This window comes from Drosophila subpulchrella, unplaced genomic scaffold (assembly GCF_014743375.2).
Source record: "Drosophila subpulchrella strain 33 F10 #4 breed RU33 unplaced genomic scaffold, RU_Dsub_v1.1 Primary Assembly Seq131, whole genome shotgun sequence".
Taxonomy (NCBI): domain Eukaryota; kingdom Metazoa; phylum Arthropoda; class Insecta; order Diptera; family Drosophilidae; genus Drosophila; species Drosophila subpulchrella.
Genome location: NW_023665474.1, coordinates 5,001 through 11,060, shown reverse-complemented (window position 1 = coordinate 11,060; position 6,060 = coordinate 5,001). Strand labels below are relative to the sequence as shown.

Genomic DNA, 6,060 nt, shown 5'->3' with positions numbered 1-6,060 from the left:
AAATTCTACCATTTATTCTTATGTATGTATATGGCATTTCTATGCCATATTTATATAATTCATTCATATCTTAATTTATATTTATTATATTATACATTATTATGCCTTATAGGTATTATACCTATAAGCCATATCCATACGATTCATATACTAGTGCAGCCCCTCACTAGGTTTATATATCTCATTTTAATTATATATTGGTAAATTCTATTATTTATTCTTGTGTATATGGCACTTATATGCCGCCATATCTATAAAAATGCATTTATATTTCAATGTATATTTTCTATATTATACATTATTATGCCTTAAAAAGTTATTATACCTACCATAAGGCGATATCCATACGATTCATTTATATAAAAGATATATGTATAATTTTCTATACATAATTTTTTTTTATGAATATATGGGTTTCCTAAGCATATCCATATAATACATTTAGTTTTATATGGATTAGATTGGTCTTCTTTATTGTATTGCCAAACTCATATTGATAAAATAAGTTTTGAACAATAAGAGGATCAGCCGCCAACCAACCAACCACTGCTACCATTGGAGGAACATATACTTACTTTTTATATGTCCTCTTACTTGAATGGTCCTCTCTTTACTTGAAAATTTCATTACCATAGGAATCTATTTATACATGGAATATGATTTCCACTACTTTTTCGCGTCACTAATAATTAATATGACGATACAGACTTGCTACCATAACATAAGTCTTGAACAATAATAGGAGCAGCCGCCAACCAACCACCAACCAACCAACCACTGCTACCATTGATAGTAATTTTATATGTCCTCTTTAGTTGAATTTCAATACCATAGGAATATTTATACATGGAATATGTTTTGCCACTACTTTTTCGCGTCACTAATAATATGACGATACAGTCTTGCTACCATAACATAAGTTTTGAACAATAAGAGGAGCAGACACACCAACCAACCAACCGCGCTGCTACCATTATATATACTTATATTTATATAAGTCCTCTTTACTTGAATGGCCTCTTTACTTGAATTTCAATACCATAGGAATATTTATTTATACATGGAATATGTTTTGCCACTACTTTTTCGCGTCACTAATAATATGACGATATAGACTTGCTACCATAACATAAGTTTTGAACAATAAGAGGAGCAGACACCAACCAACCAACCGCTGCTACCATTGAATGAACCATATATACAAACTTTTATATATGTCCTCTTTACTTGAATTTTAATACCATAGGAATATTTATACATGGAATATGTTTGCCACTTTATCATCGCGTCACTAATAAGATGACGATACATTTTGTTTGTTCAATATTTACTTATATATTGATGTTTCCAATTTAGGTCTTTTATATTTCTTCTTCCCTACCTTACACACCACAAACAAAGTGGCGTGCGATGCTGCAAGCAAGCATAATGATTATGCCCGCTTGCAACATCTTTATTATCGAATCATCAAGCAAAGGATAAGCTTCAGTGGATCGCAGTATGGCAGCTGCTCAACCACTTACAACACCTTGCCTGTTACAAAAGTCGTTTACAATTGATTCTAGGCTTTGTCATTGTATTAAATAATGCTTTTATATGTAACTAGCGCGGCATCAGGTGATCAAAGATCCTCCCAATTTACTATGTTACAAATTACATTGGCATCACATCCATTGTCGTTTATAAAGTAAATTATAAACTTTAAATGGTTTAGAAGCCATACAATGCAAATTGCCCCTTATTTATCATTGCAGTCCAGCACGGATACGACCTTAGAGGCGTTCAGGCATAATCCAACGGACGTAGCGTCATACCACTGTTCGCTCGAACAAGTATTGTGCCATTGGTCCGTACCTGCGGTTCCTCTCGTACTACGCAGGAATGCTGTCGCAACAACGTTTTGTCATTAGTAGGGTAAAACTAACCTGTCTCACGACGGTCTAAACCCAGCTCACGTTCCCTTGCATGGGTGAACAATCCAACGCTTGGTGAATTTTGCTTCACAATGATAGGAAGAGCCGACATCGAAGGATCAAAAAGCGACGTCGCTATGAACGCTTGGCCGCCACAAGCCAGTTATCCCTATGGTAACTTTTCTGACACCTCTTGTTAAAAACTCTTTAAACCAAAAGGATCGATAGGCCGAGCTTTTGCTGTCCCTGTGTGTACTGAACACCGAGATCAAGTCAGCATTTGCCCTTTTGCTCTATGTGTGGTTTCTGTCCGCACTGAGCTGGCCTTGGGACACCTCCGTTATTATTTGAGAGATGTACCGCCCCAGTCAAACTCCCTACCTGGCAATGTCCTTGAATTGGATCATACCTGAGTAATTGGAGTTATACCAAATTTTCAAATCAAAAATACATAAATGCACCGTTTTATTAAAGAATTTGTTTGCGATTATATAACAAACTCGTGATACTTTGATCAAGAAGCTTGCATCAAAACCCAATACCATAAGATATAATAAATATATCCGTATAATGGCTAGGAAATGATACACGTTCCATTTAATCAAGTAAGTAAGGAAACAATAAGAGTAGTGGTATTTCATTGGCGATACCAAACCGAAGTCTAATATCTCCCACTTATTCTACACCTCTTATGTCTCCTTACACTGCCAGATTAGAGTCAAGCTCAAAAGGGTCTTCTTTCCCCGCTAATTATTCCAAGCCCGTTCCCTTGGCTGTGGTTTCGCTAGATAGTAGATAGGGACAGTAGGAATCTCGTTAATCCATTCATGCGCGTCACTAATTAGATGACGAGGCATTTGGCTACCTTAAGAGAGTCATAGTTACTCCCGCCGTTGACCCGCGCTTACTTGAATTTCTTCACTTTGACATTCAGAGCACTGGGCAGAAATCACATTGTGTCAACACCCGCTAGGGCCATCACAATGCTTTGTTTTAATTAGACAGTCGGATTCCCCAAGTCCGTGCCAGTTCTGAATTGATTGTTAATTGATAATCGTTATAATTAATAAGAACTAATTGGTTTAACCCAATTAGTATTCTTAAAAATTTTAGCAAGAAAGTTCCACAATTGGCTACGTAACTAAACTATCCGGGGAACAAGTGACCAACATAAATGCCAGACACTCTATTTACCCAGAACGAGCACATAAACCATGTTATTGTTTCCCAATCAAGCCCGACTATCTCAATCTTCAGAGCCAATCCTTATCCCGAAGTTACGGATCTAATTTGCCGACTTCCCTTACCTACATTATTCTATCGACTAGAGACTCTTCACCTTGGAGACCAGCTGCGGATATTGGTACGGCCTGTTGAGAAGTTTGCGTGTCCCCACCATAAATTTTCAAGGTCCGAGGAGAAAATATCGACACAACAGTATATGTCATGCTCTTCTAGCCCATCTACCATATCTCTCTGCGAAAGACTTCCATGGTAGTACGGCTATAAAACAGAAAAGAAAACTCTTCCGATATCTCTCGACGGCTTCTTTATGGTCGTTCCTGTTGCCAGGATGAGCACGAGGCCCATATTTAATAACAAACGGATACTCAACAGGTTACGGAATTGGAACCGTATTCCCTTTCGTTCAAAATTATTCAAGTATATTAATTAGCTTGATTTATATAATATAATTATATTTGTATGGCATTTGTGTTTTACTTGAAAATTTTCGGCTTTCGCCTTGAACTTAGGACCGACTAACTCGTGATCAACCACTGTTCACACGAAACCCTTCTCCACTTCAGTCCTCCAAGGTCTCATTCGATTATTTGCTACTACCACCAAGATCTGTACCAATGGCAGCTCCATGCAGGCTTACGCCAAACACTTCTACGCATACCATTGTACCTTCCTACTCACTAAAGTTTCAAAATTTATATCACAAGTAATATAAATCATCTACTTTAGCGGTAATGTATAGGTATACAACTTAAGCGCCATCCATTTTAAGGGCTAGTTGCTTCGGCAGGTGAGTTGTTACACACTCCTTAGCGGATTTCGACTTCCATGATCACCGTCCTGCTGTTTTAAGCAACCAACGCCTTTCATGGTATCTGCATGAGTTGTTAATTTGGGCACCGTAACATTACGTTTGGTTCATCCCACAGCGCCAGTTCTGCTTACCAAAAGTGGCCCACTGGGCACATTATATCATAACCTTGAACTTCATATCAAGAAAGTTAAGGTTCTTACCCATTTAAAGTTTGAGAATAGGTTAAGATCGTTTCGACCCTAAGGCCTCTAATCATTCGCTTTACCAGATAAGATTATTTTATATAACATTAAAATGCACCAGCTATCCTGAGGGAAACTTCGGAAGGAACCAGCTACTAGATGGTTCGATTGGTCTTTCGCCCCTATACTCAATTCTGACAATCGATTTGCACGTCAGAACTGTTTCGGTCTTCCATCAGGGTTTCCCCTGACTTCAACCTGATCAAGTATAGTTCACCATCTTTCGGGTCACAGCATATATGCTCAAGGTACGTTCCAGTTAGAGGCATAAATAATATAAATATCATTATACATAACTATATAGAACGCCCCGGGATTGTGTTAATTAGCTATAAATAGTTAAAAAACTAATCCCATTATTAGTCAAGTTAATTACGCTATTAGGTTTATATCCCAATAACTTGCACATATGTTAGACTCCTTGGTCCGTGTTTCAAGACGGGTCCCGAAGGTATCCTGAATCTTTCGCATTGTTAATCATACAAGTGCATATAATAAACACAAAAATCAATGATAATTATGCCATTATATAATTCCGAAAAATTAACGCACTGTATTCATATAAATCTATCAGCACTTTATCAAATTAATAACATTTATTCTGTGTTAAAATGCAAGCAAATTAATTTGAATAAACTATAAGTTATATTTTATGATAAATTTTGTATGCTAATAGATTACAATGTCCTTATATGGAAAAAATGCACACTATTATCATAATATTGTTTAAATATTACAATTTTAATGATGAATTTTCCATAACGGATATTCAGGTTCATCGGGCTTAACCTCTAAGCAGTTTCACGTACTGTTTAACTCTCTATTCAGAGTTCTTTTCAACTTTCCCTCACGGTACTTGTTTACTATCGGTCTCATGGTTATATTTAGTTTTAGATGGAGTTTACCACCCACTTAGTGCTGCACTATCAAGCAACACGACTCTTTGGAAACATCATCTAGTAATCATTAACGTTATACGGGCCTGGCACCCTCTATGGGTAAATGGCCTCATTTAAGAAGGACTTAAATCGTTAATTTCTCATACTAGAATATTGACGCTCCATACACTGCATCTCACATTTGCCATATAGACAAAGTGACTTAGTGCTGAACTGATTTCTTTTCGCTCGCCGCTACTAAGAAAATCCTGGTTAGTTTCTTTTCCTCCCCTAATTAATATGCTTAAATTCAGGGGGTAGTCCCATATGAGTTGAGGTTGTGTATAACTTTTTTTGCAATTAATTCTTTATATATAATGATAAAACATTTTATTAAATTCGTTATATATTTTATATATTTGTATGGCATTTGTTTGGTCTAACGAATCAACGAAGAATAATAATATTGTCAACGGCTTTCTATTTACTAATCTTTAATAAGAGACAATTCTAGATAAATTTTTTATGCTAGACATTTCTCAGTATTATTTGATTGAAAAAGAAAATATTTCTCTTCGTTTTTCACATTCAAATTATTTACTAATGTGAGATAATGTTTTTCATATATTTGTTAATATTATGAATAATATAATAATTAAATTATTATTATCCAATAATATACCATATGCTTATAAAATTTCATTATAAAATTTATATAAACAACTTAATTAGCATAGTCTTACAACCCTCAACCATATGTAGTCCAAGCAGCACTATAAAATTAATTAAAGTACATAACAGCATGGACTGCGATATGCGTTCAAAATGTCGATGTTCATGTGTCCTGCAGTTCACACGATGACGCACAGTTTGCTGCGTTCTTCATCGACCCATGAGCCGAGTGATCCACCGCTTAGAGTTTTATATATTGGTTTGGTAATTTTGTCATATATGTTTTTATTGAAAGAAAT

The 6,060-nt window shown here is 35.8% G+C and overlaps 2 non-coding genes across 2 annotated transcripts; both read right to left on the bottom strand.

The window, feature by feature from the left end:
• Positions 1 to 1,459: 1,459 nt before the first annotated feature.
• On the bottom strand, positions 1,460 to 5,430 carry LOC119558723. The gene has a single exon (XR_005220382.1). It is a non-coding gene; the product is annotated as a large subunit ribosomal RNA (ribosomal RNA).
• A 401-nt stretch (positions 5,431 to 5,831) lies between these two features.
• Positions 5,832 to 6,010, bottom strand: LOC119558716. The gene has a single exon (XR_005220375.1). It is a non-coding gene; the product is annotated as a 5.8S ribosomal RNA (ribosomal RNA).
• Between the last annotated feature and the right edge of the window lie 50 nt (positions 6,011 to 6,060).